The 27,864-nt window shown below is 38.0% G+C and overlaps 1 long non-coding RNA gene across 1 annotated transcript; it reads left to right on the top strand.

The window, feature by feature from the left end:
• The first annotated feature begins 107 nt into the window (after nucleotides 1-107).
• On the top strand, nucleotides 108-27,864 carry LOC121514389. The gene is made up of 3 exons (XR_005992295.1): nucleotides 108-398; nucleotides 3,787-3,859; nucleotides 27,713-27,864. It is a non-coding gene; the product is annotated as an uncharacterized LOC121514389 (long non-coding RNA).

Here is a 27,864-nt window from a genome sequence, read left to right as displayed (position 1 = left end):
TAAGATGTAAATATCTTGACGTACATTAGAGCGTTGTGATGACGTCATGGCGAATTACCATTGAACCTTGCTGCGCGCGCACTCTGATTAGTTCGTTGCTAGTGGAATTTATGGGACAGGTTCATAACCGCTTAATCAACAGTTTCTCCTCTAAAAGTTACTCCTATAGTGACTTGGCAATCCGGTTAAATACAAACGTTTGTGCTTAGCTAATTACGGACCGCTTTGCTTTCAGTATGAACTGGATACCATTGACATGGATGATATTAAGTGATGACTTTCTCAGGCGGTAGCTACGAGGGAGCTAACTGCTACCATGCCAGAGATTGTTCCCCTGGTGAAGGCTGGATGAGAGTTCGACAAAAAACAACACTGTCAGACTGAGTTTAATCGAAACTGTAAGTGAGCATCATAAACTGGAGATAAAACGTGTTTGCTGTATGCTGTGTCCATTGTGAACGTTAGCTAGAGCTAGCAGGCATGCTAGCTTGGGCTAGCAAGCAGGTGCTGCGAAGCGCTGTTTCTACCATAGATATCTATAGTAATGGCTAGATGTCCCTTCCGCGCTGCCGGCCAATGGAGTCCCACGTCCGCACTGGCGGCCATCTTGCCACAGTCAGCTCGCTCACCCAAAACATTGCGTAGTAGTGGTGCATGTACTTTTTAAATAACCATAACCTGCTCAATTTTCTACCGATTTTCAAACGGGTTGGTTTGTTATAAACGTCAGAGGTGTAGTTATAACACTGCACTTATGGATAATTATGTTACACTTCCGGTCGAAAGTTTGGGATCACCTATTTCCCCGTTGGACTTCAGATAGGTGCAATGAATACACACACACACACACACACACACACACACACACGCACAAGGTATTTATGTCAAATCACTATATGAGCAACTAAAACTCAGCGTACAGAATGGCAACATGAGATATATGTATACTTTTATAATAGGAGTATTACTAATATGATAAAATAATTTTAATTATTACATGTTTAGTTTAAACATGTAATAATTCAAAATATTGTATTATATAAGTAGGGTAGACTGAGTATATTTGAGACATGTGTACAGTTGAAACACTAAATATTTTGCCTGTGCTGCAAGCCTGAGCCGTGATTTTTACTCAGCACATGCATATTAGCATCCTCTTTGGTGGTGGGAAATTTGAAGAGTGTTAGCATCTCCAGTCAGAGGATATCAGCAAAAATATTTTTACTAAGGTAAGAATTTCACTTTACCATGTCCCTTCCACAACGAATAGCTCATTTTCCTTTTGTGACCATCAAACATAACTTACATCATTGCAAACATTATTCCGTGCCCTAAAAACACACATTTTTCATGCTATCCTAGCATGTTAGGTCACTGAGTAATTCTAGAGAAATGCACAAGATGGTTAGCGGGTACAGTTGAGACATGTCTTAACTGTACCTGTGATAGAGTTCTTTTACTAGTACATCACATGCTGTTAGGTTGTGCATCGTAAAGATAACAGATTACAAGTCATAATAAGACCACAAAAAAAGAAAATTTAAATAAAATCTAATATTTGTGATACTTGAACTGTGTTATATTAACAGATGGATAGACTGTTGAGTCTAGTTTAATATAGTATTTATAATATATATAGTCTATTTAGGCTACAGTTGATGTTTTATTATTGCTTGTTTACAATAATATTCCATTTTTAAAACTCCAATAAAGAGGAATGAATTTATATATAAATGTCTTGTAAAACTGTCATTTTTAAAAAGTTTATTGCATTCACAATTGATGTTCAGTCATCATCAATGGGTTTCAGTAGGTGTCTCAACTGTACCAGGGTACCGTCTCAACTGTACACGTATGGGGTAAAAATGCACCTTATGTTTATGACCTGATTGTGGAAAAAATAAACAACTTCTAAATGATATTAATCAATAATAACTTAGTATACAAGCAAATTAAACTGCATACGAAAAACCACTTATTTTCAGTGTATAGTTCTTGTGCAATATTTGTTCAAAAATGGAGAAGCAAAAAGTGTCTCTACTGTACTCAGTCTACCCTAATATTTTATAAATGTGACATTTATTTGCAATAAAAATAGGTACAAGATTTCCCTTTACAAATGTTACAGATGTTTTTAACAAACTTTTTTTAACAAGTTAAATCTGGTGGTCTCAGCCTTACACAACTATACTGCATGATTAAGTCGTTTTTTGAAGAGAAAAGCTGCAATTTTAACATGTTTAAACATCCAGAATTGTAGCCACATTAATAACGTTTGTAAGAAACCAATCCGTTTGTAAATCCGTCAAGATTTCAGCGAGATAAGAGTATTTACGTTTGTGCAGATCACTCACTTTCCCTAAGGTACCACAGATTCCACCAGAGAGCTTGCCTGTGTTAAGATGGCCGCCAGTGATGCCATTAGAGACTCCGCCGTAGTGACATCTAGCCTTTATTATAGATATCTATGGTTTCTACCACGTAAGCTGGGTCTGCTTTACCTTTTCAACTGTGGTAGAGATTGCTGACGGTTTTTGCTCTCTGCTATCTCTTGTAAATCCATGAAAGCTTTCTGTGGTGGCTGTTATTTAGTTCAGGGGTTCTCAACCTTGCAACCCTAGAATAAAGGTGCCAGAGACTGGGGACCCCTGACCCACTGTACCTGAAGGTGATTGAACACAGACATGCGCAATCGAGAATGCTTGTGTGCAGACAAGGCTGTCCATAAGGAGGGATAAAGGGAGAGGTTTCTGGGACTCAGCCAAACTGGGGGTCCATGGAGGTCAGCAAAACCATGGTCCATTGTCAAGTTAAACTGTGAAAATCATATTTTATATTTGACCTAAATGATAACCACTCTTATCAAAGAAACAAATATCTTTATTTATTAATTTGTGTAGGAAATAGCCATCTTTAAATGAAAGTAACTTATTTTAAAAATATAATTAAAATGGGTTGAAAATAGCTTAAATTGGTTGACAATGGAAAAAAATATTTTTAAAGAAAATAAATGGGTTAAAAGTTGCAAAGATTAGATAAAAGTGGCAAAAATAAACAAAGATGGGTTAAAGTGTCAAAAAACTGGCACAAAAAGTGGTAAAAGAGGATAAAAAAGTGGCTGAAATTGTTTTGAAGTGCAAAAATTGGTGAAAATTAGGTGGACTTGGATGAAAAGTTGATATAGACTGGCAAAAATTGGTTAACTGTGGTTAAATTTGGCAAAAAGAGTATAAAGAGTGGTTGATACAAGCAATAATAGGCAGAAAGTGGCACGAATTGGTTTAGAAGGGGCAAAAACAGGCAGGAAAAAGTGATGAAAAGGGTCTAAAATTGGCAAAAAATGGTTCTAAGTGGCAAAAATGTGCTTAAATTGGTGTTGAAAAGTGTTAAGAAAGGGATTGACATTTGGTCAAACTGGTATAAAGTGGCAACAGTTTAATTAAAAAAATATTTTAGTTCTTTTAAGGCATCTAGAGACCCTCTCTCAGTGTCTCGCGACCCTCAAGGGGGTCCCGACCCCAAGGTTGAGAACGACTGATTTAGTTCACTATGATTTTCTGTTGGTTCATGTAGTGCTTTTTTGTATTTTGGCTTTTATTTCAGTTCTATACATGTGACTATTCTGTCTTATCTTTCTTAATCAACCAACTTTTATATGTTGCTAAATGCCATAACAAAAGAAATCTCAGAGCAGTTCATAAAAGGAGAAAAACCAGGCTGTATTGTTTTTCTTTTTTTATGAAGTGTTTAATTCGTTAAAGCTTGTTTTTTCCTATTCATATTCAGCTCCATCACATGATTCCAACAGTGGTTGCCGTAGTAGGGGACGGGAATCCTGGGGGATTGCAAACCACCAAAGGTAAGTAGGTTGATGAGATACCTCACAAAATGCTGAGAAATTTTAAAATGATTTCAATTTATATATTTCATTAATCAGTGTAAAAATATGTACATAAAATGAGTTCAACTTAAAGTAAAACCATAGGCATAAGGTGAGATTTATACTGAAATCAAAGTAAGTAAATAAACATCTGAGATGGTTGATTTAATGGGTATGTCGCTGATATCGACAGATATTAACTGAAAAAGAGAATTATCAGTATTGGCTGATATTAACATTTCTGCTGATAATTACAACTGATATTTTGGTCATTGAAAAATCTGCTATATTACCTGCCTTGACCTACATCCACTGTAAATACTGGCCTTAGGAGCAAGTAAGTTAGTGGAGTTTTATCTGGACCAACAGGTTTACTTCAGCTGACATCTCTTTTTAATTCATCAATCCCTACAGTCTATAGTGTATTTGAAGGAATGAAATTTGTGAATGTGATCATCCTCAAACTTTGAATTGTGTGTTTTAATGACTGAAGTTTTAGGTCTAAACTACTTTTAAATATTGGTTTTTGGTATAAAATTATTTTGTAAATACTGGAATACTGATATAAAAAACCAATACCATGCAGTCCTAATAAAAACCCTAACATGTAAGTTTACACATGACAGCAACAATGTAATGGTGAGCTGCTCTTGTCACACACAGATATCACATGTGCATTTTCAAGAATTTGATTTCTCATGCTTTTGATATTTTGGTTATACGACACACACTCCTGACAGTAAGAACAGAGCCCCGAGCAGAATGTTCAACTTGGGGGTATTTTTACCTTTAAAAACGTCTTAAATCACCATGACATCAGCAGGAATGACTTTCTAATGCCCTGCATCCCTATAATAAAGAAAATAAACAAGCAGGAAAGATGCCTACCTGCAGACCTCCAGCTGACACAGATGGCGGTGCTGTATGGAGAGATATATATAGAGAGATGTACATAGAGAGAGAGAGAGAGAGAATATGACTAGATACGACTTCAACCTCAATATGTAAGACTTTTTAAAGGAAACTCCTTAGATTGTTGTCACAGTCTGTCCTGACTTCACTTGCTCAGGTCATGCATGACCATCAGACCGTATGTGAGCACATATATTGTGCACGATGGTCGACGATTCAGTCACAAGGTGTGAGCTGACTTTCCACCACGGTTGTGATAGAGTCGGCCTGAAATTGCACAGTGTATGCTCAGCTTTTGGAAAGGCCTTCTAGTTTGTTGGAGTGGTTTTGTGTAACATAATGCTTTAACCACCTCCAGAGATAGTGGGGGTCAACAGTCTCTGACACTTTTAATTTGGGGGTTGCAGGCTGAAAAGTTTGAAAACTTCTGGTCTGGTTTGTATCTTTTGTTCACTTATAAAATGAGTGACTGTGAAAGCACAAATGATGACAAAAGTTGTCCAAAATAATCTGTTATTATGTCAAACCTTGCTTAATCAGATAAGTGCCAGAAATATCGGGATGCTATGTTTAAAGTGTGAAGTTTTTTCAGCTAATCCTACCAGCTAATGACTTGTATTTTAGTCATATAAGATCCATAGCAACCATTTTCTTTAGATAGATTAACTATCCACTTTGTTGTATAGTTTTGCCACTGTTTTCCATATTTCTTCTACATCTGTGACTATTCTGTTTATTCTGTTTCTGCTATTCAGCAAATCTTACACCCCCCTTACACACAAACTCTCTCACAGACATTTGTTTGCTCACTCACAATCATATTTCTGAAACTTAAAGCAATAATTCACCATAAATAGACCAGGCAGCTGACTAACCTGTGGTACTGAACATGAAACCATTACACCAGTTGTGGTTGAGCTTGTCTATAACCCATAAAAGTATGGAAATGACTAATAAGATGACTGTCACTTTTACGTTTAGCTTTGCTTTCACTGCAAACTGTTTCCTGTTTGCGCTAAGCTGTTAGTATAAAACTGGGCAATGTACACATCTCAGGCTCGCCCTTTCAATGAATGACTGAGGTGCTGTTTATTTTCCAGTCCGTCTTTGTTTTGTTACTTTAAGCACCATGTCTGTCAGCCATAGTGTAATTATATGGAGACAGAGACACAGGAGGGGGGGAGGCGTTGGAGACAGCCTTCTCTTTCAGCTGCTGTGAGCCGCGACCAGTACCGCCTGAAGCTGCTCGCCTCTTGAATAGCAGCCAAGAGACTCTTCGACTCCCGTTTAACCCCTTAGATCACCCAAAGAGCTTTTTCTTTCAAATCACTCAACAGTTTTCTCTGAAGAGTTCTGATCAAGAGGCAGAAATTCACTAACAAAAATCATGGAAAGTGACTGACATGCAGTTATTCAAATGGTTTACATGAGCTGTGGCCATCATTACACTGATGATTTCCTGAAATTGTTGAACTTTTGTCCTTATACCATATTAACAAAGTGAATCACAAAGCATCTTTGATTATAAGCTTCATTTAGGAATAAAAAACTTGTCACCTCAACCCCTTTCTAATAATTAATTAGGGTGATTGTATTGTTTCCTGGCAGAAATCATGTCATGTAATTTGTGTTCCCATTTTTTCTCCTTTAGATACAATTATTTATTAGACATCATAATTTCTCTCTCGACCAGAGTTTTATACAATATGAATCTGATGTTTTGGATAAGCATGACACTCATAACTCATTTGGAAAATCCCCAAAATCAGGAATAATTAGAATGAGTAATGGTAAAAAATAGGGAGTTTTTATCACTGGAACAAGTGGAGATACTTATTTATGATATTTTTTGGAGCTTTTAGCCTTTGTAAGACAGGGCAGCTGAAGGCAGACAGGAAATATGGGGAAAGAGCGGAGGAAGACATGCACCTAACAGTGTTTGATCGGGATTAAAATTTCCAACCAGTGTGTCGCAGACTGTAGCCTTTACATATGGGCACCCGCTCTACCAGCTGAGCTCCACAGGCAGTTAATCACTTTTTACCTCTGCCAACAAGGTTATGTGATCAGGTGAGTTTGTTAGTTAGTTAGTTAGTTTGTTAGCAACATAACCCAAAAGTTATGGACGGATTTTGATTAAATTTTCAGGAAATGTCAGAAATGGCATAAGGAAGAACTGATTTATCAGTTGTAAATACAAAACAATACAAAGAGACAATTCAAGAGATGATTTTGGGAGTGATCTGGATCACCGTCTGGATCCAGGAATTTTTTTAAAAGATTCTGTACTATTGGGAGATATTGGCTAATGGCAGAGGTCTGTGCTCTCCGAGTGCTTTTCTACTGTTGTTACCACTTTACACCAGGAGATGGCGGACATGAGTAACTTCAATCCTAGGAACATTTTTTAGTGTGTTTCTATTCAAAGTTTTAGAGTTTATAGAGTTTGAAAGACGCACGCCCGGTCGAGGAGCTGAGTCGGAGCGTAACAGAGAGAAAGACAGTGAATTGTAGCTAGAGTACTCACATTGCTGGGAGGAATAGGGGAATATTCACCCTCTGCCATGACTTCCAGTTGTCCAGTGAGACCATGGGTGAGACTGTCAGTGCATCTGTCGGCACCGGCAGGCAATGCTTCTGCCATGACAGTTCACACGTAGCGAAGCTAATGCTTTGCCTCACCGTGTTTCCACCCCACTGCCCACTGGGGAGGGAGTAATTGGCGAATTAGATTTTGGGAGTGACCAGGATCACCATCTGGATCCAGGAATTTTTTAAAGGATTCTTCAATATTGGGAGATAGGGCTAATGGCAGAGGTCTGCGCTCTCCGAGTGCTTTTCTAGTCTTTTAAAGTAATGAGAGCTGATTCACCTTTAATAAAGTATAAGAACTAGGGATGCACTATACTGGGTTTTTACAGGTATGTGATATGCCGATATTTAGAATTTTATGCAAGCATTAATACCAATATTCATACATGTTCAGACCTGAAACTTGAGTCTTTTAAACATATCTTAAATGTCAGGAATTAGAATGAACAAAGAAAAGACTTAAGCTGATGTAGGTCTTGTTTCAGCCTAAAAGTCAACAAACTTATCTGTGCATTCCACTGATACTTCCTGCTGATTTATCAGTTGTAAATACAAAACAATACAAAGAGACAGTTCAACTGAAAATAGTTGCCAGAACTATGACAAATGTGTTGGTCTTGCTCAGTTGAGAGCATACATAGGCTAGGCTACATTAGGGCTAAATGATTTGGGAAAATAATCTAATTGCAATTTTTTCCCCCAAATATTGTGATTACAATTTTTACAATCTGAACAATTTTGGAAAAAAAAAAGTTATTGTGATGATTTTGACTCATTGTAAATCGGATATGAATTTCTGTATTGAAGGGATGATCATTTTTATGTCATTCTCAAATTCAATAAGAAAACATACAAAAATGAAGAAAATTAGATTTTTTTGCAAACTATTCTAAAAAAATATGATATGTCAAGCCAGACGAAAGTCTGCTAAGGACAACCTGGAGAAGGATTCCTGCTGGAAACGTTTCCTTTGGTCAGATGAAAACAAACTAGAGCTCTTTGGCCATAGAGACGTTAGTGATGTTTGGAGAAAGAAGAGAGAGGCGTGTCACCCAAAGAACACCGTCCCCACAGTGAAACATGGTGGTGGAAGTATTATGCTGTGGGGATGCTTCAGTGCATCTGGAACTGGAAACCTTGTCAAGCTGGAAGGAACCATAAAGACAGAAGGAGATGTGGAGATTTTGAAAGAAAACCTGAAGCAGTCAGCAACAAGACTGGGTCTGGGTCATTGCTTTGTCTTCCAACACGACAACGACAAAACATACGTCCCTCCTGGTGAAGAACTATCTTCAGAAGACCAAAGTGAGCGTTATTGAGTGGCCTGCACAAATCCCTGACTTAAATCTCATTGAAAATCTGTGAAGTGAACTGAAGATAAAGGTCCATGCCAGAAGGCCATCAAATCCGGAGAGGCTTGAGAGATTTGCCAAAGAAAAATGGGCTGGGATTCCTCAGAAGACGTGTTGAAAACTACATCAGACGACTGTAGGCTGTTATCCAGGAAAAAGGAAACACTATTGACTATTAGAGCCAGAGGGGCTAATAATTTTGACCCTGAAAGTTGTTGATTTTTAGAATATTTTTATTTCTGTGTGCAGAGTAGAATAATGTAAGCATCCAAAAAAACTAGGGTTTTTGAAAAAGCTGTGTTGAAAATGATTTGCGTTGTTTAACAGCACTTGATCACGATAAATTGAACTTCTTACCTTGATTACGATTAATGAATGATTATTCCTGCCCGACCTCCCACTCTTTTTGTTCTGAAAATACTTTTATAATTTTAAAACAAATAACTGAAAGGAACATGCACAGATTAACAATTTATGATTATTTATTGAAACAATTTAAATCAAGGATGTTTCTTACCATCTATTTCCCTATTTTGCCAAACGCTCATTTGAATTTTTTTTTTATAACTGACTAGTCTAAAGAGGAGAAAATCCCTAGAAAACAGTCAAATCCCTCACGGGGTCTTTGTGTCAGCGGATGTGATGTTAGCCTGATATCCTCCCAACAGCGTGGCTAACATTAGCAGCTAGCACCACCAGCCTTCGTTCCTTATTGCAGATTTATAGCGTGCTTTCATGTGTGGCCTTATTTTAACTTTGGATGAGTAGTTACATGTAAGCTCAACCCTCGACAGCCTACATACCACTTTATTTCCATTTAATACTTTAAAAAAACGGTCATACCGTGCTGTTCCTACGACACCCTAACCGCTAAGCCACCGTTGAGCTTCTTATAATTACCAGTGAAGTGTCAGATCTGGAACGATTTTTAAACTGTGGGAGACCACAGACTTCAGGACAATTTCCAAAGATTTTTCATCTTTAATCCTCTGGACGCACACACTAGACAACTCAGCCAGATGGTCAGATCACTGGTCAAACGTAAATATCAAACGTGTTTGATATTTACGATTCGGGATTTTGGAGGCTACGACGCGATTTGGAGCAGTAAAACAATCGTTTTGACACCACACATATGCAGACTACTCAGACAAACAGTCATTTGCGACGAGGCTCCTCTCAGGATACGCCCCCACGATCGTCGGGGGAGGCAAATCTTGCCCTAAATCGGGCTTAAATCCTGTATTGTGTGACCGGCTTTTGCTGAAATGAAAGTCTTTCTTGTAAAAAGTCAAATTTTCCTAGAAAAGTACAAAATAAACAACTTGAATTTCTTGCTAACAGAAAAAAAATTTTATGCTGTTGTATAAAGAGTAGAAAATAATTTTGCTGCTCACATTGCACAGTCAGCTCCATGTTTGAGTTTTAGTGGACTGGATGGGAATGACTAGAACTTCTCTTGGGTTTACAGTAAGCTACACGCCTTGCAACACCTTGCTACCTATCATGTGACTACACAGTCAGAAGTTGTTTTTAAGGGGGTGGTGCATTAGTAGAAAAGGAGAATTACAATGGAAAAAAAATTAAATAATTGACACAGCAGGTTTATGTTGGTTAAAGGCTCTAAATGTGGGTTTTGATTATTTTTCGACTAATTGCCCAGCTCTAGTCTGAACTACATTTAAATATCTGTATTGATATTAGTATTGGCTAAAAATAATTTGTAATTATCAGCTTATCGGTTATCTGTAAAAGTCCAATATTGTGCATCCCTAATTTCAGTGGTAAAGAGAAATAATAGTTTGATTTATTTCCCGACAGGAAGCTCTGCAGTAGATAGGCACACTTTAGTATTAGTTTGATTGATACAGTTGTATCAATCAGTACATTTGTGATATCAGTACATTTACTTTTCTTTTATTTTACAATTTTTGATTTTCTGCTTTTTTTCAAAACAAAACAGGAATCACAGAAAGAAAAGATGATCAGTTTTTCCCCAATGTTGTGCAGCTCTAATATACAGGTGAGAAAATGTTGTATCTGTCTAGTACAGGGTGGTTAAGGCAGAGCCTTAAGATACTTAAAGGGTTGAGTTTTATAGGGGATGTTTAAAATATGCTAAACTTTGAAATTGGACACAGTCAATCAGCATTATGAAGTTTGGATATTGTTTTTTCTGAGTTAAGCAGAACCTCCTTTGGAAAGTGATTTATGAATGCTTAATGTTTTGTCTTCTGTTCAACACACTTCACATATTAAGTGAACATGATTCAGAAGTGAAACAGAGAGCCTTTAACAGATATGATATCAGATACACATGGCCATCTTGTCACATTTGTGTTTCCTATATATCTTGAAGAGAGTGCAGTTACAGTTTAAAAACAGTGAAAACGTATACGACATATGGTGGTCAAATAGTGGTCAGTGTAAATATCATGCCTGGTTATCCTGGCACTGAGCCACACCACCGAGACAATGGCTGCAGCAAATTTACACAGACACACTATTTTCATAGAAATTTTTTATTTAAGTCCTTTTACAAATCCATAACAAAGAACAATTCTGCCCATAGACCACACAATCAAGTAAGAAACCAACTCCCCTTCTGTTTCCAATTTGTTATTGTTCTCAGATAAAAGGTTTCCTTCACAAAACTCACATTTACACTAAATACCACCAGAAAAAAATCCCAACACAAACCAATGTACGACTTTTCTTAAAGAGGTCTAAATGTTTTCCATATTGTGGGACTCTAAATGGATGCAGGAAATGCTGTCACTCCTCTCTGCTTTCCAAACTTCCACAGTGAGGTTTTGGCTCCGACAGATGCCATTGCGGTAGATTCCAGCGCGGTACTGAGCCTGCTCAGGTTTCCTCTCACTGGGAGAGAGACTACACCAGTCTCCGCCCTCCCTTAATGCTAGAGCCTCAGATGAAAACACAGCACTTTCTTCATGCTGTCCATTCAGCTTATTTCAGATTTGTTTGTTTGACTCTAGGACAGGCTTGAAATTACTCTCTGGACACTGCATCCTCCATGTCTGACCCAAAGGAATTCTTTGATTGTCGTTGACCAAATCTGTTTTAACCACCATTGAACAGAGTTTCTGTCAACTCAGTAAAATCATATGCAAACTGCAAGCTGGTGATGCAGTTTTACAGTAATGAACTGCAGTACAGCTGCAAAGCATGCATAGCTTAAAAGATAAGATGAAATAGGGAAATTCAGATATCTTTTTTGCTAGCTCTGCTGCATGTGTAGGCAGCTCTGGGTTTGGCCTGTGAGAAGTTTTAGAGATGAAATCTAAAAAATTACATTTAAACTGACAGGAATCATTGTAAAGAATGAGCCTTTGGCTACACACTGATGAGGCAGATAACAGTAGAAGTTGTTAAACTCACCTTTGTTCATAAAGAGATGGTTAGTGGCACTATTCCCTGAAATGTTTTGAAGAAGAAAATGTCCAAGTGTGCAAGTCAAAAGGGAATTTCATTATAGGGTGAAACTGTACTTAAAAAATCAACACAGTAATATATAATCACATACTCCTTTTGTTGAACCAGATTTCACAGAATTGACAGAGCATGAAATGCCAATAAAGTCAATAGGTATTGGCAGATGCTGAACTACATGATGCAGTGCACGCTTCAGATCAAAACAGTCATGGGTGAGAAAGTCTTATCTGCTGCTAGAAAGACTTCTAGCAAAGATACTAGAATTTATCTAGAAAGCTAGGAGTTAGGCCTTAGTCATTCAATATGCAAGCTGTGCAAAACAAGGTACGTAAATCTACTGCCAAGTCAAGCTCCAAGTCAAATCCACATAGGCCAAATCCCAAATGTCACACAGGCACTTTTATTAACAGCCAGCTTTAAAATTTCAACCTGGAAGATCACTTAACCTGTGAAAATTCTCCTTAAATTAAATAAGATAAATAACTTGGTGATTCTTAATTTAACCTAAACATTTCAAAAAGATTCTACTGAGCATTCTACTTGCTTTTTTCTTTTTCAAATCAACATAAACTATATAGATATAAACCATACTGTCTTCAATATATGTATTGATACATCTGCAAACTTGATCTGCCCTCTTATCATCAGTACAGATGTGAACAGGTCTAAATGAAGCAAGACAAAACGTATCTTAATACCACAGGAGAAATACTGTATGTCATATATTTATCTGTCCACCCATACAGACATAAAGTACTTTTTTTGTGTTTCTACTCTCAGTAATAAATGACAAGAAAACCTGCATTTGGATCAGAGATTATAGAGGTAAGCTGAGTTAGAATATGGTCTTTGAAAGTGAAGCCAATAAAGAAGTGTAACCTCCATTTCTTCTGTATGCCAGCAGAGGGCCACTTTAATATCTAGGAAAAGAAGATGATTAAAATTAATGAAAATATGCACAACTTTTAACTTGGTTTACTAGTAGTGTAAAGATGTCAATGAGTTTTAACATATATTTAGTTTTAAAGAATGATGTTTATTTGGTCCACTGCTTTTAAATGGTGATGGTATTGAAACAGCAGGTATGACTTAGGTCAGTGGTTCCCATCCTTTTTTCCATTGAGCCCCCCATTCACGTATCTAAGTGTAGCTGCGCCTCCTTCAGGACCCACATGGAAAAAAGTGACATATTGCTGTCAAAATACACATTAATTAGAATCTTTTTCATCGTTTAAAGCAAAACACAAGTGTTATTAACAAAAGACATTGGTATGAACCATTCATATGGGTTTAATCATGACTTTAGGTAGTTTGAGTGAACCTAATTTTAGCAAATCTCTGGCGCCCCCCTAAGGGGGTCCCGGACCCCAGGTTGGGAACCAAGGCCTTAAGCCATTGTCTGATTGACAAGTCATTACCATGACAACCCATCAATCAAAATAAGTAAGATAAATGCTTATTCCATCAAGTTGACTCCTTTTTATGATTTATGCTTCAGGTAGTTTAGATTCACTGACATCAGGGAATATACAGTATGTTCCTAACTAGACTGAAGGATAACAGCTCTGAAAGTTAGCATGATGATGCTTAAAATGTGGAATAAAACAGAGTTGGCGTCATTGTTTAGCATGCAGTCATATTAGGGCTGAACGATTTGGGAGAATAATCTAATTGCATTTTTTCCCAGCATTGGGATTGCAATATATGCAAATATCTTTTAAGTTCCTCATCTTCCTCCTTCCTCATCAGCAATTAATCATTCTGTATTATAACCAACACAATATTAGATAGATTACACTAGAGCTTAACAATTTTGGAAAAATATCTTCTAAGTATTTTGACTCATTTTTTGAATTAAGAACAAAATGTTGTAGTGAAAGGAATAATTATTGATAAGCCATTCTCATTTTGGTTTAGAAAAATATTCAAGAATTAGAAACGTAGGTTTTTTAGAAACTATTCTAAAAAAACACACTTAAATGACTACATGATGTGTAGACTATAACATGTCTGCTGCAAAAAAAGTTTTAAACTGGTATTTTGACACATTTAAGGTTAAAGAAATATTGCCCCTTCTGCAATTGGAAATTTGCAGCAGGCAGTATGCAATTTAATGTAAATTTTGATTAATTGCCCAGCCCAACTTATAATTGCTACTGATCAATAAACACAAGAAAGTAAAATTGTCAAAATTATTAATGCTGCTGTACTTCTAGGTACAAAATGTTTTAACATGGCACAATTGCTGTTATTTTTAAGTTTGATAGTATCAAAATGTACCAAAGTTTAAAAAAAAAGTCATCTGATTCATCAGAACAGTGTACTGTAATGGAAAGAACAAAAATGGAAAGCAATCTGCTGCAATCTCAACTATTTTTAGAACCAACACATTTCCAATGTATTTTTGTAGGGTCAACAGAGTTTGCTGCCATCTCCGATAACTTTTTATATATATAGTGCTGAGGTTTACTATATCTGTAGCCTTGGTATTGATATTGTTTGTATTTTACTACTAGGATGTCAAAGTTTATAGTTCTTATATTAAATGTGTCTTCCATTAAAGTTGTAATAAGCCATTTAGTGTCATATGCCCACAAAAACAACACAACTTTTTAGGGTCTTGTTATTAAAGCCATCTAACAGAATAACACACTTCTGCAACGCCTATGAAACCAATCTTATCCACTGATCTTATTTACAAGGATCGGCAGATCGCCAATCTCCTAAAATTAAGGAAATTGGCGCCGATACCAATTTTGGCCGATCGATCGGTGCACCCCTAAGAGGGGTGATTTATGTCAATTACTATTTTGATTGTTGTCCATGTACTCACTTGTTCCAATTGTGTCATATTTGCATCTCTTCTGCTGTGTTTGCTTGAAGGTCCACTGACCCTTCAGTTTAATTTAGGTGAACACAGACAAAAGTTGCTACTGCTTGCAGTAATCTATGGAAGCATCAATTCTGATTAAACTGATGATCAGTCTGGAGAAAAACTATTTTGGCTCATGTTCATTGGAATTTTTCTGCTGCTCTCTGGACTTCAGAATTGAAAATTTGACTCTTTCAAAAGAATGAAATAGCTTTAAAACCTTTTCACTCCAGTAGGCCTACCTATTCGTAAAACCATTATATTATTCTTTATATTATCATTATACATTGAAAATGTAATGGGCCTGATCAGAAGCCTTTCATCTTTGGTAAGCATAATTGCCAGTCTTACCATGTGATTGAATGTCATCTTCAGACTGTACAATAACCATTATTTCAGACACAAGCTGAACTGTATGGGACATAATAAAAGTGCAGGTCGACTTCAGACAACCCCAAACTGTTGCAGACATTAAACGTGACTCTTTCATCTCTCCTCCTTTCTTCTTGTCTTTCTCTCTTCGACGCACACACATTATTCCTCATATCAAAGCGTTTTATTGAACCATGGCGGCTCGCAAAGGCCACAAAGCCTTATTGTGTGACCTCCTCTTGAAGCAGTCAGAGGTATACAGCCGTTTTTCATCCCTCAGCCTTTGTCTCAGGCTAGGTGTTAAAAACAGAAATAAAAGGGTGGAACGGAGAGGTCTCACTTTCAGGGAACTCACTTTCAGCTCGTCATATTGACAAGAGAGGATAAAACTGCCTTGTTTTCCAGCAGCAGTAACCAGATCCTCTTTCAAAAGGAGAGTTTGGGGTGTAGGACAAGAGACGCAGCGAGTGAAGCTTCTCATTAAATCAAAGTGTTCAGCTCTGCTCCGTTGAAGTGCATTAATGGGGATTCTCTCAGGTTTTTGAATGAAGCTGTCAATCAAACAGAGGTGGAGGTGAGAAAGCTATGTCGGCCTGTCAGCGTTCTAGTGTTGCAGATACTAGCCTGGACCCTGAAGGCAACATTACCACGACGACTACCGATGTTCTCAAGATAGTTGGAGGAGTTGTCAACACATACCCTGCAGCAGTACTGTTGGCCTTTGCTGCTGCTTTAAAAGTAGATTGTTTTGTCCTCTTTTTGAATGTTTTGTTCTTAAATTTTCTTTTGGCATGTTGGAAAGTCCTGAAAAACAAGACATCCTGAACACAGAAAAAGTACCATGCTCTTGAGAGGATGAGGACAAAACCACAGAAATGAAGCTGTAATGTTGCACCGGGGTTTACCTTATGATAAATTCCCATCATGCCAGCACAATTTGAGGTTGGCATAAGATGCATTCACACTTTGGTGTGAGAAATCTTTGATATTCTGGTGTGTTTGTCACCAAAGCTAATAACGTTGTTCAGACTGATAATTCAAGCAGTTTAGGAACTGTCAGTTAGCAGTTTCTCATATTCTGTTTTACACAGAAAGCTACTCGAAAGATTGCAACGAGATTGTTTTCCAAAATCCTTCAGCCCAAATTTACAGTAAAAGTTGAAAGCTTGCCTTGCTAAAGGCCCACATCTGTCCATCTATTCATCCATCCATCCATCCATTTGGGAATCTTGAAGTGCATCCTGGTCAGATGGGATATATAATCCCTCCACTGAGGCCACAGGAAGGCGCCCAGGAGACATCCTGATCAGATACAACCCCCCCCCCCCTTTTGGTCTGAACTCCATGTAAATATCAGTACTGATATCGGTATCAGCTAAAATTGCTCTGTAAATATCAGCTGCAAGTAGGGGTGTGACGAGATCCCTTGGCACAAGATCTTGTGAGAAATATGGATGTCCTTAAAGAGGTTGAGAAATAGTTTGATTTCACCAATACAGCTCTTTATATTTCAGTCTGTTGTAAATGGTTTTTGTATTACTTTTAAAATAATCAAAACGCTTTAATTATTATTATTATTATTATTATTATTATTATTAGGGCCTGAGCACCGAGTGGTGCAAGGACCTAATTGTTTTTGCTCGAGATGTGCAATTTTCCATCATTGTGTGGACTTTTGAGGCCCTTAACATATTCAAAAACGCAAGAAACTTGGCAGGTGTGTCCGGTCTTGCGAAAATGTTGATATTTTTTGGGTCTCCAACATGAAAATTCAGAATTGCTAAAATAGCGACCCTTACCAGTTTTCAAAGTTGAAGCCCCCTCCTTTGACATTGTTGTAGGTTCATGAAATATTGTGTGTGGTTCGGCTTGGGCATCCGCCATTTTGAATAAATTAGCAAAAATTGGGGTATTTTTGCCCTGTTCCAGGGGTCATATCTGGATTAACTCCTCTGAGGGATGTCATCCGATCAACTTGTACTTTGGCACAGACGTAGATGAGACATGGCTGATGAAAAGTTATTCGGGGTTTCCTCATTAGTCGAAAAGTGTGGCCATGGCGAGCCCTCAAATTTGCATATGTCTCTGGTAAACAGGAAGTAGTTTATAACTCAGCCATGCATTGTCCAATTGGATTCAAATTGCTAAGGTGTATTGACAGTCATGGCCCGCATCCATTCATATGGTCAGATTTTTTACAGATCAAAGCGCCACCTAGTGGTGACAGGAAATGTCAAGGTTTAAGGTGTAAGCTACTGTTTGAAAACTATCCAAGATATCCACTTGAAATTTGTGTCAGGAAGGACTAAAGAAGTGGATTAACTTTGTGAAAAATACCCCCCTAATACGCCCCTTAAATTGAAATGCTTCATCGTGTGATAAAAGTGGCTGATGCTCATTAAAAAATTTCTGTTTATTACAGAATTGGCCAAATCCTGCTGAAATTAGCCCAGGCACATCCCTCAAGGTTGGCATTACTCAAATTTGAAGGGCAAGAGTCCTTACCTAAAATGGTGTGCCCTGACAATTTTTCATACGCCATATAACAGGAAGTAGAATTATCTAGTGCTTACAAAACTTGTAAAGCCATGAAACTTGGCAGAAAACTTACTTACTACTTAGTAGCAAAACAAGATGATTGTTAGGATGAGTGTTGGGTTGGCGTGGTCTTTTGGCTCAGTGGCGCCCCCTACAATTGTTTGAAAATTCAGCCCCTGCAGCAGGTTTAACCTAGGATTTGGTAAATCTGAGCTTCCTCTCTATTTCCTCACTATAGATTTTATCTATTTTTTGTCTAATTGGTCTCATTTGCAAGAGTATTTGTTGATCGCTATTTTTTCTATGTTGTTCAAGATCTAGAAGTCGTTTTTGCAAGTCCAGGAGTCTTTGTGCTTTTACCTTTTTAACATATGCTGCTTCTGATAAAATTTTACCCCGTAGGACTGCTTTTGCTGCATCCCAGAGTATCACCGGGTTCACATTCCCATCATCATTATTCTCCATGTATATGAAACAATCATGGAACATTATGAGACGGAGCTAAATGCAAAGCCGGAACTACACTCCAGACATGGCTGCTGCACTGTGTCACTCCGCCCAGTGGTTTACTCAAGAAATAGTTCCGAGTATTTGCTTCATGCATCGTAAAGTTACATAATTAAATGTTATTATTTCATAGCGTGGTGAATGTGCAGGTTACAACTTGTCCACGAGAGCGTTTTGGAGTTGTTGGGTTGTGTATTTGATGAGTTTGATGAGGGAAAGCCGGAATACCATCTGCTTTACATTGAGTTGGCAGCACCGATCTAAAAATAGCTTGCACTGACAACTAAAGGAAACTAACCTATTACCAAGACTATAGGGATTATGGCAATGGGCAAATTTGCCAAAATGTTGAGGTATCCCTTTAAGAATAATGTTGAAGTCTCCTGCACAAATCATAACTCCAGTTGTTTGGAAATCAATTAAGTCAATTATTTTCTCGTAGAATCCCCTATTACTATTTGGAGGTGCATAAACATTTAACAGGGTCACCTCTCTATCATCTAATTTACCTTTTATCATGATGTACCTGCCCTCCTTATCTTTGATTTCAGACAGGAGTTCAAAGCTGACCGAATTTGGTATTAAAATAGCTACTCCCCTTTTGCGCCCTGTTTGAAAAGATGAATAGTAAGTATGTCTAAAGCCCATCTTCTTTATTTTTTCATGCTCTTGATTTGTTAAGTGAGTTTCTTGCCAGAATATAATTTTTGCCCTGTCTTTTTTGCTTTTGATATCATTTTGCCCTTCTTGATAGGACTTGTCAAGCCATTAACATTGAGGGTGATAACCTTAAAAACTTCATTATGCATTTTTTAAGCAGCGTTTTCTGTGAAACACACATGTCCCCAAGAACAATGAACGACTACAAACAAAAAAGCACAGAACAGTTATAACTGTTAAAACACTCTGTAAAATACACCTTCCAACAAAGGACCTCCCTGGTCCATGAAACTACACTAGGGTTTAAAAAGACTTCTGTAGAAGTTGAAGTATCAACTCAAGCTTTTTACTCAAGTAAAAGTGTAAAAGTACTGGTTTCAAAACTACTTAAAGTATAAAAGTAAACGTAATGTAAGGAGGAAAAAAATGCCATTAAGGACAAAAGCTGAAATGAAAGAGGAGTAACAAGGCCATTTTTAAAATTTAAGGAGTAGAAAGTACAGATAATTGCATGAAAATGTAAGGAGTAGAAGTAAAAAGTCAGCTGAAAAATAATTACTCCAGTAAAGTATAGATACCCAAAATTTCTACTTAAGTAAGGTAACAAAGTATTTGTACTTAGTTACTTAACACCTCTGTCTGTGATTGCTTGCTTTTGCCTGACAGGAATGCAAGGGGGATAAGCGGTATTTTCCTCCTTCTGCTAAAAGCTGTTGATGAGGAAACAGCACAGAATCACTCTTGTGATTATTACTCAACTTTTTCAGCTATGTTTATGGTCAAAAACACAGCTAGCAAGTCCAAAATAACTTTCTAACATGTTCAGAGTTTTGTGACGTGTTGCTATGATGTTTTGAGTAAATTTAAGTCGTGCTTTATGAGGAGTAATCTTGCTAGTAAGCGAACCCCTGCTCAGAGCTGCAGGATGACCCATAGCTGCGCTGTGTGTAGCGTGGTCTGTGTTAGTCTGCTGTTTCGCATGTGAAACATGTTAAAAGACGTTTATTGTTCAGATATGTTTATATTCATGCAGTTAGCATCAGTTTTGCAAGGAATATAAGCTTTTGGAGCACTTAAAATATATTTAAGCTTGAAAAGAAAAGTAAAAAAAAGGATGTATTGCAGTTTATACTGTTTATCTTTTATGCTTAGAGAAAATATGAGTATTACCTACCTCTGTCTCTTCTTATATTGCAAAAAGCACTGTAAATGCATATTTTGTCAAACATTTATTATCTGTAAATGTGTTTAAAGAATTCTACTAAAAGCTGTTAATGAGGAAACAGCACAGAATCACTCTGGTGATTATTTCTCCCCTTTGTCAAGGGTGTGACAGAAAGAGGTTGCAGGTGGCAAAAATGGGCCTAAAAGCCTTTACACATTAAGGGTGACGTAAATAAACAGCATGAGAATGGGAATAATTCTGAAGTGGATTTTGTTGTGCCTTTCTAGACACATAAGCAGCAACATGGTTTTGCGGATAAATTATATAGGTTCTAAAAAAACATTTGTGCTGCGAAAGTCTGCGGTGTGTTTTCTCCTGTCCTCTGATAAACAGTGAGAGGAAGGAGCCGAAAATAAAAGAAAAATCTAACTGGCTTCAGGTGTGATTTCTAGATTGCCAGCACCTGTTACTGCCACAGGTGAGTTTAAATGAGCATCACATGCTTGAAATAAAATGATTTAGCCACAGTTTTAAAAGGGTGCCAATAATGTTTTCCAGCCCATTTTTTTAGTATTGTGTAAAATTATGTCAATTTTGACTTTTTCTTGTGCTTTTGTGTGTTGTTCCAATGTGGATGAAGGAAATAAACATGTGTACGCCAAAACATTTGTAATTGCAACAATTTCTGGGAGAAATGGTTTATATCCTGGAAAAATTCCAGGGGTGCCAATACTTTCTTTCATGACTGCATGTGTGTTTATTAGGGCTGTCAATAGATTAAAAGTTTTAATTGCGATTAATCTCCTAAATTCCATAGTTAACTCGCGATTAATCGCAAATTAATCACACTTTTTTTGTCTATTCTAAATGTACCTTACAGTACTATTTCTCAAGATTTGAATACCCTTATCAACACAAGTGGACAAAAATGCTTTCTTTATGCAAATGTTTGTTCATGTCAACAACCCAAAACAACAGATAAAGTCCAGAAAATTCTCTAGTCTGAGCTCAAAGATACTGAAGGCTGCAAAAATATGCTGAGAGCATAAAATGGTAAACTCAAGCCACAACAGTTGGAGATACTGACCTTAATGTAACATTACTGAATAATACCACAATGTAGAGTCAAACTTTAGACTCCTAGAAGTTAACTCCTCTGTTCTCAGCAGCGGAACACCAAACAACAGATCTCATCATCACACATGGACATAAAGAAGTCAAGTCTCTGCTGAGAGCTCAGCAGTAAGGCACAGACACATCTAATGGTGTTTCACTGTTCTGATAGGAGTAAGGTGGACACATCTGCCCTGCTCAAGAGAAAAAGCAAGTAATTACTTAAAAAATGTCTGCTATTATTTATCATATTTTTACTTTCAAACTAAAAAATGTAGTCCAAATGTAAAATAAATGCTGATAGTAAGAAATGACTGTCATCAGTCCAGTAGATTTACTGGAATGATGTCAATAAACACACATGTGAAGCCTCTTTTCAAAACTCATGAACACACAATGTAAAAAAAGTCTCAGTGGAGAACTTTTAAGGTGTACTAAGAGGACTTAACCATCTCTTCATTCTTCAGATCATAGAAGAGCTACCGATTTAATCTAAATCCATTTTTTTCTTCCTAAATAAAGGAGACCCACAGTCTAATAATGCTTTCAGCTTATATTGTGATACTCTACAGAGCTCATTCACTAACCTCTGCTCTCCTGTCACACACCAGCCTCTGCTGCTCTGTCTGCTCCACATCATGATGCAGCTGTACATTCACCATGTATCAGACAATCTCCTATAGGGACTGCAGAGTCTTTGACAGTTTTGCAGCATCTTGATTGACTGTTATTTAAATTTGGCGTTTATTCACAGTTCCAGTTGATCATTTTAGTAAGTTTAGTTTTTTTCCGAATGCTTTCATTTTCAAGCAGGAGCTGCGTGGGGATGAGAGCGGACCTTTAGGAGACGTGATCAGACCAGTCAACATTCAATAGCGCAGCTGTGGTGCCGGTTCATGACAGATATAATAGCCTAAATAAATGAATAAATCATACTGGCCCAAAAGTGCGTCGGCACACCGGGAAATGCTCGGTATGCCAGATAGCGAGTCCATCCCTGCAGAGTTGTCTGTCTACATTGTAAACAAATCCACCATGACGAGGGGGGAGGCTCTCTGCATTAGCGGTGTGCATGGCTAGCGAGTGGTGTGGACTATATAAGACTCTACGAACTTCCTGTAACTCCGTTCATGTCGACAGTAGGAGAAAATAACTTCAGTTTTATCTGACATGATCTGAAAGCTGAACCTGTCATTCAAAAGTCTCTGTCCTTTATCCATTTCTGCTCACTTGTACTACATCACGATAGCGCCACTTCCTCGTCTGGCAAACTACGGGATGGGTCGAGGATCATACAGAACACGCATGCGTTAATCGTGCGACAAAAAAATTTAGCGGCGTTAAAAGTAATTTGAGTTAACGCGATATTAACGCGTTAACTTTTACAGCCCTAGTGTTTATCATGTATTTTTAATGCTGTAGCTTTGGCAGTGGAGAAAATGAAAAACAGCAACTTGAGTTTGATGCAATGGTACATTTTAATTCTAACTTTTGGAACTGATATGATATCTGTTGACAAATTATTAATTAATCTCCAGTGTGGATCCGTTTGTGAACAGTCAGATTGCCGGATTGACTGAACAACTTTCCACACCATTCACAGCAGTAGGGCTTCTCACCAGTGTGGATTCTCTGGTGTGTTGTAAAGGAGCTAACTGACTGAAACATTGTCCACACTGGTCACAGGAGTACGGCTTTTCGCCGGTGTGGATTGTCTGGTGTTGCTTCCAGTGTTTTTTTTTTTTCCAAATGTCCTCCCACAGAGGTGACAGGGAAAACGTTTTTGGATTTGATCCTCCTGGTTAGAGCTGCCTGGGCTCGTTTCACGATGTTCCTATAAAGAAACAAAAGGACAGATAAGATGGTCATAACAACTGTTTTTAGTCAACATGCACCCCCATAAAACATTCTAAGTCACTTAAATCCCCTTCGATCTCCTTCTGTTCCTCGATTTGAACTTCAGCACATAACCTCTACCATGTCTACATGACTCAGTGCAATAGTTGCTGCCATGTGATTGGCTGATTAGATATTTGTGTTTATGACTAATTCATCCACAGTAGCTCATGGGAAGACTTCCTTTAATAGTTCTGAAATCAGGGCTAATAATCATTTTATGATAGTCTTTTCTTGGTTGCAGCAGCTCTATGTAAGTTAAACGTAGCCTATTGGAACCAAACCACCGTGCACTATTAACATGTAACATGTTGCACCATCTGAGACAGTTTGAATGTAGATTTAAATCCAGAAGACAGCATAAATTGTGTTTTTTAATTGCTTATGTGGAGAAAAAGACAGGTGAAAGAAGATGGATGTTTTTAATGCTCTTTGTTTGGGATGACAGTGCCAGAAAACATCTACAGTGCTGTGAAAAAGTATTTTGCCCTTTCTGATTCCTGATTTTTTTTTTTTTTTTTTTTTTTTGTATATTTATCACACTTGAATGTTTCAGATCATTAAACCAATTTTAATATTTCACAAAGGCAACCCAGGTAAACACAAAACACAGTTTCTAAATAATGATTTTATTTATTAAGGGTAAAAAAAAATATCCAAACCTATTTGTCCCTGTGTGAAAAAGTAATTTCCCTTGAACCTAATAACTGGTTGTTCCACCCTTGGCAGCAATAACTGAAATCAAGCATTTGTGATAACTGGTGATGAGTCTTTCTCATTGCTGTGTAGGAATGTTGTCCCACTCTTCTTCACAGAATTGTTTTAACTCAGCCTTATTGGAGGGTTTTCCAGCATGAACTGCCCGTTTCAGATCACAACACAGCATCTCAGTTGGATTTAAGTCTGGACTTTGACTTGGCCACTCAAAACCTTAATTTTGTTTATATTGAGCCATTCAGAGGTGGACTTGCAGATATATTTCGGGGGGGTTTACCTGCTGCATAACCCAAGAGCGCTTGAGCATGAGGTCATGAGCTGATGGCTGGACGTTGGCCTTCAGGATTTTCTGGTAGACAGCAGAATTCATGGTTCCATCAATCACAGCAGGTGGTCCAGGTCCTGAAGCAGCAAAGCAGCCCCAGACCATCACACTGCCACTACCATGTTTGACTGTTGGCATGACGTTCTTTTTATCAAATGCTGTGTTATTTTTACTCCAGATGTAACGGGCCGCACACCTTCCAAAAAGTTCAACTTTTCCTCGTCAGTCCACAGAATATTTCTCCAAAAGTCTTGGGATCATCAAGGTGTTTCTTGGCAAATATGAGACGAGTCTTTCTGTTCTTTTTTGTCAGCAGTGGTTTTGGCCTTGGAACTCTCCCATGCTGCCATTGTTGCCCAGTGTCTTTCTTATGGTTGAGTGATGAACTCTGACCCTAACAGAGGCCAGTGAGGCCTACAGGTCTTTGGATGTGGTTCTGGGTTCTTCTGTGACCTCCTGGATGAGTCGTCGTTGCACTCTTGGAGTCATTTTGGTTGGCCGACCACTCCTGGGAAAGTTTACTGTTGTTCCCAGTTTTCTCCATTTGTGGATAATGGCTCTGACTGTGGTTCGCTGGAGCACCAAAGCCTTGGAAATGTCTTTGTAACCTTTCCAGACTGATAGATTTCAATCACTTTGTTTCTCATTTGCTCTAGAATTTCTTTGGATCGTGTCATGTGTTTTCTTTCTGAGATATTGTAGTCTACTTCACTTTCTCTGACAGCTTCTATTTAAGGGATTTCTTCATTCAAAAAATCTGGCGGTAATCAGGCCTGGATGTGGCCAGTGAAATTGAACTCAGCTTTCCAAGAACTGTGCTTAATCACAGTTAACTCATGATTTAACAAGGGGGGCAATTACTTTTTCACACATGGCCAGATAGGTTTGGATTTTTTCCCCTTAATACATGCAATTATTGTTAAGAAACTGCATTTTGTATTAACTTCAGTTGTCTTTGTGAGATATTAAAATTGGTTTGAAGATCTGAACCATTTAAGTGTGATAAATATGCAAAAAAAAATCAGGAATCAGAAAGGGGGCACATATTTTTCACAGCGCTGTAACTGCTTGATGTTATCCAGACAGTTTGGTCCGTTTGACTATGTAATGTGAATGCAAACCAAACCACAGGAAAGAGCAACAATGTTGCAATTTGAGCCTCAAACCGAGCTGAGTCCCCCTGGACTATCAAATGTGAAAACCACCTCAGAGATCTAAAGGTCCTTGCGCACTAGCAAGCCTGAAACTCTCTGTGGTCTTTCAGGATTAAATTAACAACAGAGCGTCTGATATTGGACGTCTTTTTATCCATTATCCATTTCTCAATTGTCCCTGCAGGTAGCTGTTTAGCCGGCCGCCATATTGTCTGTTTATATCCCAGACTGCATTGCAACTGGGCTGTGACAACCAATGGCAGGCTGTTCCATCATCACGTCATGCATTGCTGAACAGCGCACAGACCTAGAAACTGAAGAAGAGAGCCTGAGTGACTCATGTGAGAAATAGACACAGGGAGGCTGTAATTTGTCCCTCAGAGTCTTTTCATTTTAAATCAACAAATGTCCAGAAAGCGTAAGGACTTTAAAAAAAAAAAAGTGAATATTTGGAAGACTTTTTGTCACAGGATGATTGTTTCCTAATTCGTTGGTCCCAAAGATATGGGAGAACAAGTTTGTGCCAAAAACCCTCAATCATTAATGTTTACTGTGCTTAATGCATAAAAATCTTACGAGTTTTCATTTCCATTCCATTTTTTTGTCTTCATTGTCCCATAAATTTTTTTAAAATTCCAGTGACAGTACTGCAACACACATCTTTAAAGCCCAGGTTGTCCTGAAGAAAAGGGTGTTTAGAGCTTGACTGTGCACCACAGGGTTAGAAGGTTACAAGCTTTTTAAGACAAAAAGTCCAGACGAGACACAATTGCTACAAAATAGCTTAGAGCTCTAAGGGTTGGTGTTATTATTAGCATAGAATGAATGGAAAGCCAGTCCTGCCTCTTTGCACCCTTGGCTGGTGCAGTGAATGAGACAGTGAAGATGCATCACTGACGTCCTGGCTTTGTTTAAAGGTGCCTTTACGCATTAACCTGACACACCAGATGGATGTGTTCCACACATCCATCTGGAAAAACCTTCCTTAGACGGCATTTGGGAAAGAGCAGAGCCTTTGAATAAAAACTCAGAGGGTGACTGGATGAACGTTCTGTCTGTCACATCTTTACAGGCTGATCAGAGCAACAAAACACGTGACATCGTAGCCCCAAACTGAGGTGCACCGCTACTGACAAAACTCCATAGATAGCTGCATAACGCAAACCATGGTGACTGTAGACAACTTTTGTCATTTTTGATAAGAAAACAATTGACTGCTTTTCTTTGTTCTTCTTTTAACGAAGAAATGTTGTCAAGTTCTGATAAAACTGGTGCTTTAGCAGAACCCATGCTCATGTCTTCCGCCATAATTGCACCAGCCTCTTCTCACTGTTTGCTTACGTCACGCCTCTGCTGCGCCCGAAAGTACTGCCCCTCAACGCTGATTGATCCTGTCACTTTCTAACCGGGCCCAAACTGTTCAGATGGGAGCTTTGCAAGATGGATTCACCAGTGAGAAACACAGAAACAGGTGTATCCATCTGCTTTGCAAGGTCATTTCCACATTGGACTAGAGAAGAGAGAGGGAGAAACCTCCTTTTATTTTCCACTGTTGATCAGATTACAGGAGAAATTTGTCCCAGCTGTAATTTCAGACTTATTTATATATTAATTTTATTTTTGTTTTCTCTAATTGTTGTGTAAAGTTACATTTAGAATGTCCTGTAAGCCTAAAGCAATAGTATGTTATGGCTCCTTTAAGACAGACGTTGTAGTTCGGCGTTATGCTACTAGGAGGAGCTGTGAGCTCAGATGCAGTTGCAGATGTGTACTGCTTTCCCTGACTCTAGCTACCTGCCTGCTCATAAGATTATTTTCTTGCTAGGTGAGCATGGACACTCAATTTAACGCACAGTGTGATGTGACATGCTCTTTATGGGTTTTGGCTGAGTTTTGATAACTTAATGAAGGTTATTAGCATGCTAATTTCATTTTAAGCCAATTGCTGCTTCCATGCAAGCTGCCACCACAGGCTGCTAGTTTAATATGTACAACTCAAACTTCATAAATGTGTATTTTTTTATGTGATATAATTTTCTTAACCACATTTTGGAGTTATAAACATAATTTGGTGTGTATTTTTTCTCAGCTACGTTTGTAATTTGTGTATCAAACTCATTGTAATGTTTATAACTGAGTTTAAATGCTGAGAGTGTGTTGTAGCTACTGCTTGCCTACTTACAAAATTATTTTCTTGCTAGTTCATGGACACGTGCCAGACTGGGGGGAATGTTGTTGCCATGGAGACAGCTGAGGACTGCCGCTGCTGCTAGTGCGCCCTCTCCTGGATCCTTCTGAGTATCACACACTAAATCCACCTTTGCCATCTTTTCACATATAGAGCTCTCTAAAC

This window comes from Cheilinus undulatus, linkage group 1, assembly GCF_018320785.1.
Source record: "Cheilinus undulatus linkage group 1, ASM1832078v1, whole genome shotgun sequence".
Lineage (NCBI taxonomy): Eukaryota > Metazoa > Chordata > Actinopteri > Labriformes > Labridae > Cheilinus > Cheilinus undulatus.
This window is presented reverse-complemented; position numbering and strand designations above follow the sequence as displayed.